The sequence below is a fragment of the Hippopotamus amphibius genome, chromosome 1 (assembly GCF_030028045.1).
Source record: "Hippopotamus amphibius kiboko isolate mHipAmp2 chromosome 1, mHipAmp2.hap2, whole genome shotgun sequence".
NCBI lineage: Eukaryota > Metazoa > Chordata > Mammalia > Artiodactyla > Hippopotamidae > Hippopotamus > Hippopotamus amphibius.
The window spans coordinates 107140995-107155443 of record NC_080186.1 but is presented as its reverse complement, the minus strand read 5'-3'; the positions used below and the strand labels follow the sequence as shown (position 1 = coordinate 107155443).

Sequence of the window (14449 nt, the reverse complement as noted above, 5' to 3'; positions counted from 1 at the left end):
GCCGCAGGCCCGCCCCTCCCGCCGCGGAGCCAGGCCGCGCGCAGCCCCGCGGGCCCAGCACCCGCCTCCCGCCGGGCGCTCTCGTCCCCCCGCCCCGAGCCCGCTTCCTCCGCGACGCCAGGAGGCGCCTGACTCGCCTGCCCTCAGGTTTGTACGTCGTGGAAAGACACGAAGTCCATTCGGGAGGAGCGACAGGGGAGGGCTTGGCGGCCTCCCCCAAATGCGCCTGCTCTGCCGGCATTTCTAGAGTTTTCTGCCCTGAGGTAAAATTCCCGCCAGAAAAAAAAACCCAAACGCCAAAAAACCCCCAAACTTCCTTTCCCCTTCTTTGCAGTTGTCCTCTCGCCGCTGCCCTGGCAGCTCTGAACATCCTCAGGACAGGGCTAGGCACGTCGTGGGGTGTCCCCTCCCTGGGACCCAGGTGCAAGGGTAGACGCGCGGGGCGCTGCCGGCTTCGTCGGGGGACGGCGCTTCCTCTCTCTGTTGGGAACCCGATGGGAGCCGAAGCGGCCGCGGCCCCACCCGTCGCACCGCGAGCACCCAGGCCGCTGGCGCCCTGAGGGGTGAGGTCGGGTGTGAGCAGCTGACAGTGTTTCTTCTGGGCTCTTTCCTCCCTCCCCTTCGTGCTCCTCCTCCGCTTTCCGGGTTCACCCCCTCTCCGCCCACCCGCGTCCCCGAGACTGAGGCGGCCGCTGGGTCCTGGGAGCGGAGCTCAGCGCGGCCCACGGGCTCCCCGTCGACGTTTCCAGCCTCCGGACGTTTATATGGCTCAGCGGCCAGTTTTAAAGTTTTGAACGTCGGCCACTTTTGAAAGCCTGTCCCAGCCTCGCATTCGGCGGAGGGGGACGCGCAGGGAAGAGGGGCACAGGGCAGACTGCAGCCCCAGAGGCTGTGGCGGTCCCCTGTCACCTGAGCGGAGGCTCCCGAGGTGGCGAGGAGCAGGCGGCCTGGCCCATTCCCTGGTATCAAGGCCCTAATGTGCCCCATGTGAGAACAGCGTGTCCTGAGTGGCCAGTCTGAGTGTGTTTTCAGAACCGGAGGGAGGGGTTGGGGGGCACGTTCTCACCCCGTGGCAACAGCAGAAGAGTTTTTAATGCGGCTCTGTGAGTACAGTATGCGAGCGTGCTGTTACCTGGAAGACTGGTGGTTCAAGCCACCACGGAACATTCGAGTCGTACTTCAACTCATTTTCCTGCTTCCCATTCTCAAAATTGACCAAAGCCTCCTGAGCTGCTTTTATCTTTCAGGCAGCCACCTCATCCGGTAGCTCTCAGTTCCTGTCCTCCCTGTCCTTTGCTCTGTGGCCACGGGTGGGGCAGCTGCTGAATCTGAGCCGTCCTGGATCTTCACCGACCTCGGCCCTCCGATGGTTTCTCCCAGCTGTCACCACATTCCAGTGTTCTCTCTGCACCATATGGAGCTCTGCGGCCACCTTGACCTACATGTTTCCACAGCCAGATTCCAGGGGAACTGCCAGGCTGCAGAGGCTGATGGCATAGGCCTGGTCAGACTCCAGGTTGGTGCACCTCAAGGGCTAGTATTAACTATGCAGTTATAGGATGCCAGCAACACTTTGATTTGAGGGTGTTGCATCATTACATTTTTTTAAAAATTTATAACATTACTTGTTAGAACAGTTTTAGGTTTACAGACAAATTGAGCAGATAGAGAGTTCTCACATATGCTCTGTTCTCTCTCACACAATTTCTTCTATTATTGGTATCTTGCATTGTTGTGGTACAGGCGCCAGGGAGATCCCATGATCAGGAAGATGGTTTTCCAAAAAAAAAAAGGCTTATCCATTGCACTCCGGATGTACTGAGCCCTTTGATTTCTCCAAATTTAGGAAACTCGACTGCACAATTTGTGGTAATGGGGGACAGTGTTTGCACACTCTCCTGGCAGGTAATGGTTAATAACAGACCACTGTAAATATATTCAGTAGTTTGGGCAAATTCTTGGGGAGCATTTCCTAGATACATTTTCCTGGAAGATAACCCTTCCTACTCCCCTTCTAAGTTTGTTTTGGGGAAAAATGCTGTATTCCTTTCCAGGGCCAGACTGAATTGACAACCATCATAGTTGATGAGGATTAAGGCCCTAATCAGCCAATGAAGAACACTTTATTTCAGACCAGTCCCATTCCCCATTTTCTGCTGGAAAGAAAGTGGACCAGCTTATTCCTTTACTGCAGAACCACCACCAGAGGTCTTAAACTCAGGGAGACCTGTGTGGCCAGGTGACTGCCTCTTGCAGCCCCGGGAGGACAGATATTTCTAATACCTCACCTAGCTTTCCCATCTTTCTTTTCTTTTGTATAACTGGCATGGCAATACACCCAAGAAACAGTAGTATCTAGCGCTGTGTCCCCTGCTTAGCAAATAAGGCACAGGGTCATTTTATACCACCAAGAGGAGGAAGATCCTGTGAGTGGAGGACTTTGTGGGGTCTCTTTTGGAGCAACTGATGAGGTTCCTGAGAGAGGGTCTGGGAATCTCTGCCCCTCTTTCAGTGCCTGGGTTGTAGCCCACCAATTTGAAATGTTTGGTGTCTCTCCCTGGTTCCTCAGGGAACATAAGTCAGCCTAGAAGCAGTGTTTCCTAAGAGATACTCCACGAAAGCCCCAAAGCTGGAACTTTCCATTGGGCCACTTTGTAGTCACGTTCACCCTTCCTTTGAAGGACCTTTTGGAGAATAGGAATAATCAAGGGTGACATGCTTTTAAAGAGGCATCTCCACTCACAAAGGACTGGTTTTCACCACAGACCTCAAGGGAACATTCCCTCAGCCTTTGGGCAAGGGGCTATGGGGTTTGCAATCCCCAACATAGAGTCAGGCCAGCATTGTCCTTAAAACGGGTATGGTGCTTTTAAAATACACTTTTTTTTTTTTGGTCGTAGAGTTGATATACATTATTATATAATTTACACATGTACAATATAGTGATTCACAACTTAAAGGTTATATTCCATTTATATGTATTATAACCTATTGAGTATCTTCCCGGTGTTGAATAATATACCCTTGTAGCTTATTTTATTCATAATAGTTTGTACCTCTTCATCCCGATCCCTAGGTTGCCCCTCCCCCTCCCCCTCCCCACTCCCCTCTGGTAACCGCTAGTTTGTTCTCTATATCTGTGAGTCTGTTTCTGTTTAGTTTTATTCACTAGTTTGTGGTATTCTTGAGGATTCCACATATAAGTGATGTCTGACTTATTACACTTGGCACAGTACTCTTCAAGTCCATCCATACTGTTGCAAATGGCAAAACTTCATTGATTTTTTTAAGACTGAGAAGTATTCCATTTACTACATATACCTCATATTCTGTATCCATTCATCTGTTGATGGACACATAGATTGCCTCCCTATCTTGACAATTCTAAATAACCCTGCTATGAAAACTGGGGTGCATGTATCTTTTCAAATTAGTGTTTTGGGGTTTTTTTGGATGCATACCCAGCACTGGAATTGTTGGGTTATGTGATAATTCTGTGCCCACTAACCATGTGTCAAGGTTCCCTTTTCTCCCCATCCTGGCCAGTGTTTGTTATTTGTGTTCTTTTTGATGATAGCCATTCTGATAGGTGTGAGGTGACATCACACTGTGAGTTTGATTTGCATTTCCCTGATGATAGTTGATGTTGAGCTTTTTTCCTGTTGGCCATCTGTATGTCCTCTTTGGGAAAACGTCTGCTCAGGTTTTCTGCCCATTTGTTAATTGGGTTGTTTGGGGTTTGTTGATGTTGAGTCCTACAAACTGTTTATATATTTGGATATTAGCTCCTTATCAGTCAAGTTTAAGGGTTTTCCTTCGTTCACAGTCTTACCCTGGTTGTGACTGTGCTTTTTATTTTGGAAAAGTTTCTTTTCAGGATCTTGATAGATATTTTCCAACTGTGATTTTATAAAGGGGGTGCCACATGAATACACACTAACAGAAACTGGATTTACTCTCCCACTTGAAACAGCAAAAGAAAGCAACAACAATAAACTGGACAAAATAGATGAGACAGAGATTTTCAAAAGACTGGCCAACAGGCAGTAAAGGTCAGTGAGTGATCCTGAGAGATGAGAAACAAGCAGATGAGCCTACATTTGCTCCAGTTTACCACCTGGAGAGAGTTTCCAAGCAAGGCAGGGGAGAGGAAACTGAAAACAAGCCAGTGGACTTCATTGAGTTGAGGACACTGAGCTGAGTCATTGCACCTCATCCTCATCTTCCCTTTCAGCAGGTGGAACCTATTGGTGTCTGCTGTTGTTATTCTACCTACAGAGAGATACCTAGGCTGAGCTGGGACCAGTCATCTTCAAACTTTCTTCAGTAAGGAATGTGTACCCTCATTCATATCCCACAGTAGAATTAGCACAGTGCTTTACCCACAGGGGCTTTGTAAATGCATTCGTGGAACTCAGCTAATTTAGGATCCAAGTCATCTAGATGAGCAGAGATATTATATTTTGTACAACATGATGGGATAGAGGAGTGACTCAAGGAGTGTTAGATTATTCTGTTTCTAAGAGCACTAAAGAGATATCAGGCACGTGAAAGCCAGGATTTTACTGCTAGACCCCACTACATTCTCACTGCAAACTTGGAAGTTGCTTTACTCCTTTACTTTGCTTACTGGATCTGAAATGTAAGGGTAAAGCACCAAGTTCTAAAATTCTAGGAATATGACCAATATTTAAATTGTCTTTGAAATGGGGAGAGAATTTGAAGTCTAGAAGGCATTGCCTTTTGTAAGAGAAGACAGATAGTCCCTGATTGTTATGACATGATGAAACTATAAGACTTATTCAATTTGTCTGTTCCTTTCTCCTACTGACCAGGACATAGACAGTAGAGACAGACATCAGCAGTTTCCTCTGGAAACGTTGGCAGTGTTGGCTACTTTGAGCCAACATAGATTGCAGATGTTAGTTGTATCATGAGAGGATGAAATCTGGCTGAGAGCCACAGTTGTTGGACCTGGATTGGTCACCAGCTGTTGATAAAGAAAGAAGGGCGGCCACGAGAAACACTGAGGTCATCCCTAGGCAGCACGGGTCACTTCCTCCAGTGAATCCACCCCCATTACACTTCTCATGACTTTTTGGTCGCTGGACTGAGAGCTCCAGGAAAGTTGGAATACCCTTTAATCATCTCTGTGTTCATGTCTCCTGGCACCGAATCAAGCTGCGAGTAGGGTCTCAGTGACATTTGTTCACTGATTGAATAAAAGTGGTTGCAAATCTTCCACCTTTTCAACTACATTCCTTCCCAAATGTGCTATCAGAGATACTCTGCTTTCTCCCAAGATGTAGCAAATCCCCTTCCTTAAGGGACGTGCCTGCCCTACATTATCCACGCCCTTTGATCCAGACCTCTGGTGACTCTGATGAAGACCCAACTCTCCGCAGTGATTCCTCTCAGGGGTTCACTGTCATTAGGAAGAGATGTCCTTGGCCTCCCCTCCCATCCTCTGGTCTGCCACAACACCTAATTGAGAAGAGCCCCACACTTTGTTGAAAGTATCCACTTGGATTCTTCTTCCCACTGCTTTGATGTCCTCAGGTAAATCTTACTGATAGCTGAACTCCAAGTCGTTCACAAAGCATGAGGAAAAATAAACCCTCACAAATACTTAAGAAATACTGTGTGTAAAGTCTTTCCAAGTGTAAATGTGGAAGAATATTACTAGTATCTCTGCTTCAGATGGAAGGGTTCCCTTACCCTGCCCCCTCCTGACCTCAGGGCAAAACTGGTGAAGAAAAGAATGGACATCTCCATCCCTTCTCCAAACATTCTTTCTCCCTCTAAGCTCACGCTTACTTGGGGCATCTGCTGTGGGGGCAGCTGCAGGTGCAAACAGCAGGGTCCAGCACAGAGCCTCAAGGTCTCCTCCTCCTCCTTTTGGAATTGGTGCTCCCAGCAGTGCAAACGAACCCTGATCCATGCTGTGGATCTCCTCGGCAGGTGCACAGGTTCACTGTGGAGTAAGTTACTCTCTCAGTCCTCCCTGCTCAGCTCAGGCTGCTCCTTGAGGACGTGGATAATGCTGTGTGCACTCTTCACTTTCCCTTGATTCTTGTGAACTCAGCTTGTCCTTCTTTTCATCTCTGCTGGCAGCCAACTGCTCTACCATTTCTTTACCCTTCTTTGTGTTATTCTTGTTCTTCCAAGCTGCTGATTTTCTTTCTTCCATCTCCTCTATCATTTATGTCTTTTCAGGGTTTGGGCTTGGCTTAGGCTCCTGCATGAGACACACAGAGAAGATACCAAGGTCTGCTCTTGGCTGCAGTTCCCAGGTCCCATTTAATATGCATCTCAGTCTCTTATGCATTCAGAGAAATGTGAACTGAAAGGGACTTTGGAGGACTTGAATAACAGCTTTTTTTTACTGATAAAGAAACTGATTCCCAAAGAGAACAGGAGATTTCCAAAACCCTGGGAACAACTTAGTGACGGTAGAACCATCACACAGGTTTGGACACAGGCTACGCTGTCCGAAGCGGACAACACACTGTCCAGGAACCTACAGCTGAAATTCAGAGGACATTGTGTCAAACATCAGTATTTCTACTGGTAAAATAAAGTCTGATTATTTATACTCAGTCAATTTTCAATCCCTGCTGACAAAATGGGAGCAAGGAACATGTGTATGAAATACACCACGGTCATCCTTAAAAAACATATATGTGATTCTCTGTAAAACACCTGGCTCTGGTGCTAGAGGTCATCTTCCTGAGAGCAGGTGCTCTGTGTGCCTTGTTCACCCCTCCTCCCCAGTGCCTGCTCCAGAGCCTGCCAGATAGAACATTCGGTAAATATTTGTCAAGCAGGTAAATATAGGTAACAAGGAGAAACTAACTTTTACTGATGTGTTCTAGTGCTACCGTATTTCCAGTCCAATCCTATCCTAGGACTGTGCTGTAGCAACGAGAGCACAGCCCTAGGAATAGCTGTCCAAGATGCAAATACCAGCTCCACCGCGTACCAAGTTTGCTGTACATGGTGATTTCATTACCGTCTTTGAGCATATGGTCCTCATGTGTAATGGAGAAGAATGTATAATGTAAAACAGAGAAAGTAGTATTAACCTTGGATGAGTAACTATGATATCATGCGGCTGACAGGCCCCAATCCCTGGGCCCTAGCTGCACAGCTAAAGAACACCTACATCAGGGTCATTGTGCTGCTTCTTAAAGGCCTAAGAAACTGCATTTCAGACAGAAATTCCCAGGAGATTTTCATGAAAGGAAGAAGCCACACCTTCAAACAAGCACTTTAGAATGGAGACCCCAAAAGCCTAGTGGCAACAGGAATGACCCAGTGGGATCAAACCAAGTCCGTTGTCCAAGGTGCTCTGCCAAGGGGAAATGTCTTCTTTTCCAGGAAGGGCACCTACCTGAAGTGGAACACAAAGAGGACCCTACTTCTTCATTCGGGGCTTTTAGTGCCTCCATTGTCTCTTAGATTTTCTCCCCTGCTCTAATCGCTGGGGATCTCAGCCCTCATATGGGTCCTGTTTTATGAAGACCTCTGTTATTTTATTCTCCTCTTGGAGAAGGACATGGCAGAGATCAGTTCTGGGCCTCCACATTCCAGGCTTTCTCCTAAGCCTCTTTCTTTCAGGTGAGCTGCAAGAAATCATGGGGGTTGGAATTCAGGTCAATAAAGAGGATCCCAGAGGAACACGAGACCACGAGGGCAGCCCCTCATGGGAGATGGTCACACCACGACGTGGTCAATATCAGCCCTATTCAGGTGGGGAGGACATAGTGGCCAATTGTGTGGGCAGAGGACCCAGCTACATCTTTCCAAACCTCTAATCAACAAGATTCTGAGATAACAAAAATGGATTGCTTTAAACTATTGTTTTTGTAACCTGTTAATAGGCAGAAATAGGGAACTAATTCAGATGCTTATCTCTACTTACCTGATTTTCTGACTTTTCAGAAAAAATGTATGCTAAACTTGTATGCAAAAAAAAAAAAAAAAAATCAAAGAATCACAGTAAAAATCTTGTGCTCACCTTCATGTGGCTGTTTCCAAGCCCTTGTAACATGAAGGACACTATGAAGGGCATTTCTGGTGGTAGAGGAATGTGTCATTAATGTTACCAAACAACCTTGAAAAGAATAAAGAGGGTACAACACTTAACTCCACATAATATTATCCAAGAATTTATCATATATCTCTGTGTCCTGTGGCAGATTTGTTTTTAGATCCTTGTTTTCCTGGGCTCTCCAGACAAGGCTTATGTGAGGTATCAGTTACCAGCATAGGCGAACCAATTCCAGGAGAGCAATACATCAGCCACTGTTATTAAGTTCCCCAAACAAAGTCCTTTGAATGCAGTCTTGTGGGAAGACATTCAGGAGCCTTTCTGAAACCTTGAAAATGTTTAAGTATGTGGGCCGAGCGATGGGATTCAGAATGTCCCGCTTGAGCAGTGGAGGAGCTGAGGGTGCGGGGCGTGGAGACTATGGGGACATAGGCAGAGGGTTGGCCGTCTCTAGGGGCACAGCCCCTTTTTCACTTGCACACCTCATATCACCCTGTTTGGCCCTGGAGGATGGCTGGTTAGCCAAAGACGGGTAAGATTCCTCAGGGGAGGAACAACCTAAGACAGGCACAGCTGCAGAGGAGCCAACAGGGGTAGGGCACAGACCCTTCCTCATATCACCCTGTTTGGCCCTGGAGGATGACTGGTTAGCCAAAGACACATAAGATTCCTCAGGGGAGGAGCAACCTAAGACAGGCACAGTCGCAGAGGGGCCAACAGGGGTGGGGCACAGACCCCTAATATCTGAGAGAGGTCTCCTGCCCCCAGGGCTGTTTTGCTCTCCACGCCCAGCTCAAATCCACACCTGCTCAACTCGGACCTAGGAGGCAAACAAAGATCATTGCCCCAGGCATGTGAGGCCTTTGATTGTTTATGGGATTAACCTGGGAGTGTTAGCCAAGAACTCAATAAAAGCCACGTGGGATGAATCAGCAAGGCTCTTGATCCTAGAGGTCTTGAGTCCCCCGGTCCCATCTTTCTCTTCAGTCTGTGTCTGTGTTTTCTTCAAGCTTGCGGCACCCGTCACTCACCTCGAGTCGCCGAGCTGGTCTCGACACAGTCTCTCCTTTTGTTTTGACTACAAATGAAGAAAAGATCTAATAGTTAATGTCCTATTCAAATGAAACGTACACTTAGAAATCTGTTTTCTAATTTTTATTTTGCTCAGGCTCAATCATGGAGATTCACTCCTCAGGATGAGTGAGTTCCCAACTGGCAGCAGCCTGGGCTGTCTGTGAAGGGAAGTCAAGTTAACACAACCTCATATCTCTTCTGTGAATCAATCCCTCACCCTCAAAATCGCGAACAATACATGAACCCAACAGGCAAGAGCATCCACCAAGCAACAGTGATATGTTTGCACTTTACTTGGCTCAGCGTATCTGAGAGAACAGAGCAGTCATAAAGAAGAAGAGAACACAGAAAAGTCAAAATATCAGCTCTTCCAGGATGTCAGTTAAACCAATGAGTGTAAACTCACTTGAAGACATCTCTCAATAAGGGGTTAATTGTTGACAAAATGAATGGCATGTACAGAGCTATCCAGTGTTGAACACAGAGTGGCAAAAAGACTTTTCTCATAAATGATTGAGAATATGAATTTGTAAAGCTTCTTTGCAAGGCAGTAGGGCAGGATTAGCAAAATGAGATATATGTGTACAAACCATTTCTAAGCTGAGAAATTCCTTTTACAAGAATAGCTACTAGAAAAACCCTTACACCAGCAATAATGGGGATATAGTTGGCACTGTAGCCTGCTGGTTGCACATTCCTGGACTCAAACAAACAACGACCGACAATATTTTTAACAGTTCCAAACACTTAGTTAAAGTGACTTTGATACCCTGTCAGGTTTGCATCTACAGCTTGAGGACCAGAGTGCTTGCTTTTTCTGTTCTCTCTTTTAGGGATTTCCAGTGAGAAAGAAAAAATACCAGCGTCTGCTGCCCTGAACTAATCTTACACTCACAGCCTGACTGATTTGTTTTTATATTGGAAGTAAACAATCTCAGATACGGAATATCAGCCTCACACAAGATTATTCTGAGACTGAAAATCAAGCAAAACCAGTCTACCTCATAAACATTTCCAGGCACAGACAAAAACAAGGTCACCGTGGAACCTACAAAATCCCAAACCTCCTCTTCTTTTCATAACAAAATGACTGTTACTTCTTTACTTCAATCATCAATTGCCGGTGCTAACAGTACTCAATATGGAACATCCCCTACGTCCTCCCATCCTCCCCCATATCACCCAACCAAAGCCCAAATCTTATAATAGACTCTTTCTAACATCCTCTTACCCTGAAGTGTGTTCTTTCTGGCTACAAGGAATAAAAAACAAACAACAAACAAACAAAGAACAAAAAAGAACCCCCCAAACCAAGTTGTTCAATGAGAGACGTATTCTCGCTATTTGGCTTCAGGGAATCGGTACCAGCTGTCCAGGAGTGAGCAGCTGCAGAAAACTCAGCCTCAGGAAGAAAGGTTATATTGTCAGTGAGCTTGGAATTCCAGAACTTGTTTTTACCCTTAAAAAAAATAATTCTTTTTACCAAGCCCTTTAGTAACTAACGTGAACCTTAGGAGTAGGGGCAGTATTTTCCTGTATCTGATTGAAAGGGAGAGGGTGAGGATCAGGATCAGAGAAGTAGTGCACAGAGAATGTGCAGCACAAACAGAGCTCAAAAACACCTGGGATCAGTCACAGAACACTATCTGTTGGGCTCAAACCATCAACCATTCAAGTAACAGGTAAACGAGCTCATGGGTTACCCAGGGAAAGAGAGTCATCTTCTAACCTACATCCTATTCATGGTTTGTGAGCCTGGAACATGGGCAGTTCCCCTGATCTGTGTGTCACTCTAACTCTGCTGGGATTGGCTAGGCTGGTGGTTTCACAAGGGTGACAATGGCCACAACGTCCAGCTGTCCCTCTAAGCATTCATGACTAAGTAAAGGAAGGAGCAAGCAGATTGTTTTTCTGCACTGGGGCTCCACCTTCTCACAACCCCCATGCAAACTGAGGAGTGAATTTAGGGTGTGAGGAAGCTCAAGAGTACATTCTATGGCAGGAAAACAATAGTTGGCCAAATTCTTCCTAAACTTCAGCAATTGAAACCTAATCAAAGTTAAGTGACTTGCTTAAAGTCACATTGCAATGATTTATTTGAAGTGCTATTAAAATAGCCTAAACCCCATAGACCATATATTAAAGCAATTAAGCACCAAGCTTATTCAAAACCTCTGGAGCCCTAGGCAGAACTTGCTCAGTGCAGAAAGCTAGTTTTCGGAGTGATGATTTATTTTTTAGTTTTTGTCTCATGGAAATCATTTTCTGAATGATTCAACTAAAGTAGTATCTGTTCTGTATAAAAATGTTACCATGAATAGAATAATCCGCAATTCTTTTTTTTTTAAACTCTTTATTGGAATATATTTGCTTTACACTCTTGTACCCATCTCTGAGGTGCACCAAAGTGAATCATCTGCATCTACACACATATCCCCATATCCCCTCCCTCCCGCGACTCCCCCCCACCCTCCCCGTCCTGGCCCTCCAAAGCATCTCCCATGAAGTTGATCTCCTTTTGTTATACAGCAACTTCCCACTAGCTATCTGTTTTACAGCTGGTAGTGTAAATATGTCTATGAAAAAATCTGAGATGGCTTGTTTGGAACAAACAGTGCTATTCAACTCCATTGATCCACAGAGAAACAGGAGTCTCTTCCTGCACTTAAACAAACTATACATACCATCTCTGTCTCTCAAATCATGTAATAATGCAGAGATCTTCAAGGTACAGGATAAAGTGACTGAAGTTGATGACAGTGACCACAAGGTATCAGGGAAAGATGGCCTTGGGATTTTGGAGTTGCTCATGGTACCTGCAAAAGAACAGTAGTGATTTTGGAAGACACTCTAGCAAAATATGTGGTTATAAAGGCCATTGAATGTTTAATCCATGATTTGCCAATCAATTTGTACACTGATTAGCCTGGTTTGACTTTGGCCAACAGTGACTTTTAACAAAGTTAAAACTGTGATATTTAAAAAGGTCAGTGAATGGTATACGAGCACATCCACTTGAAATGGAGATAACATGAAAAACACAAAAATCATAAATCTTGCCCAGTGTCGAGTTTTACTCACATTTTCAAGGAGGAAGTTAGTTGTGAAGGATGAACAAAGCAACAGAACATCTGAGCTCACCAGCACTGCAAGGACCTTCTTGCCACATTAGCACATGCTCTGGCCCAGCCTCAACACACGTGGTCTGTAAGTGATGTATGAGGTCATTAGTTACACAGAATGCAGCTCTTGGGGTCATCTCCTATGCTGACACTTACTTAATCAATGTGACAGTCTCCAGGGAACTAGTCCACTTAAATCCCGGGATTCTAGGTTTGATCCCCTAAAGAGTTCAACACAGACTAGATACATCCCACTGAAAGTATTCCATAGGTAAATAGTCTCCCAATAGTAACCAGCATTAATGCATTTGCCAGGAGAGTCCTCGCTAACTATTTACAAGGGAAGTTGACCAGGATATTTTTCTTTCTTTCCAGGCCATCCCCCACTGAAAGGAAATGATAGCAACTAGAAGAAATACTGTTTCCCTTCTATCCCTAAACTGTCTAGGTGGAGATTTTAGGCACAGTTTATACATCAGTAGGGATTTACTTGTCTTTCTTTGAGAGAAGGTACAGTGGTTTCTCCCAGCATCTCTGATTAGTCAGTGCCATATTTCAGAGAGAGAGCTAGACATGTTTTTCTTCACAATAGCATGATCACACTCCTCTCTGGAATCCTAACTCACTTATGAGCATGCCTGCTTTTTGCTATGCTTTCCCCCACTTGCATTATGCACTATTTGACCTACATCTTCCCCCAGCAATGGAGCCAGCTCAGATGTAGTGCTTAAGCTAGAGGTGGGGCCAAGGAGAAGCAAACACATGGCTATCTTGGGGCTGCATTCAAAGTTAGCCACAATTTGGCTACTTGCTGGTATAAACCCGGCTACAGTACCATTAGGAACATGCACTGCCGAATGTAATGGCAGATTTTGTGTGTTTTGTATTGATATCAACTTTCTTGGTACAAATGTATTTAGACTTATGCATGAGACCATGGCCTCAGAAAAAATGAAAGAAAAACTGCATGAAGCGTGGAAGATGTTGTTATCTGCGTTATACTGAGTTGTATAATTGCACTCTCCTGTAGCCTCCCCACATCTGATAATGAACTCAGGTTCGGCTGCTTGCTGCTCAAAAGCCAGTACTGGAAAGACAAGTGTTGGTAGGAAAGGGAAGGTTGCTTTATTCAGGAGGCCAGCAACATGAGGAGAAGGCAGACTTGTGTCCATAAGCCAATTCCCCAACTGCCAATCAGTGGGCAAGAGCTTTTAAAGGGCAGTTTCACGAGTGTATAGGTTGAGGGAGGGGGCTTTGTGCAGAACAGGACAGTTGGCTCTGACAGTCAACTTGAAATTGTTCCTGCGGTGGCCTGATGAGTGTCACCTTGATTGTTTGAAGTACGGTTAATCTTCAGGTCCAGAGTTGCTTTGTTCCCATTCCTTTGAGGTGAGTTCTCAGAATTGTGTAGGATGGAGCAGCTTATGTCATGGTTACAGTCTGGTCACCTTGTAGTTAACTTGTATCACCTGGCGGGGTTTTCAGTATCTGCAAAACAGCTCAAAGGATATGGCTTAGAATATCACGTATTGCCCTTGACGAGGACCTAAAGGTCCTTCACTTTGGTTAATGGCTAATTATTATTTTGTCTTGTTTGACTATTTTCCTTTGCTTCTGCATTCTCTCATTTTTCTGATTAACTTTATCCTTCAGCTAAAATTTTTCTATAGTCAGGAGTCAGACAGAGGACATGGGTATTGGTGAGGGGGGTTGTCCTGTGAAGGCCCCATGAGGTCATGCTCAGTTACATTTCTTCCTGCAGAACCTAGAACATTTTTCAGTGGAGTCCCCACTTTACTTTCCAGCAAATTCAATCTGAGGACACAATAATTTATACTATTAACCGACACTTTCAACCTGTTCCCATAACCTGTGTTGCATACCACGTTTCAATTGCCCATTCCTATTTTCAGTGAGACCACTACAGTGAGGGCGGTAAGGAATGTGGTCTGTCTACGGAATATTGTATTTCTTTGTCTATTTCTGTACTCAGCATGTCAACTTCTGTCTGCTAGTGTACCTTTGACCACACATGACAAACTCAGGAATCTTCAAATTGTAGGGTCTCTGGGTTGAGCTTGGGAAATGCCAGCTAATGCTTAGGATTCTCTCAGAGCTGAGAATGGCTCTTGATCTGGCTCTTGATCCCCTATCCTTTCCCTAGACGGAGTAACTCCAGATTCCTGATCCACACACCTTA

At 45.3% G+C, this 14449-nt stretch overlaps 1 non-coding gene across 1 annotated transcript; it reads left to right on the top strand.

Annotated features, from left to right (window-relative positions):
• Window positions 1-1737: 1737 nt before the first annotated feature.
• Window positions 1738-1901, top strand: LOC130842030 (U1 spliceosomal RNA). Its single transcript, XR_009050329.1, has one exon. It is a non-coding gene; the product is annotated as a U1 spliceosomal RNA (small nuclear RNA).
• Window positions 1902-14449: the final 12548 nt, after the last annotated feature.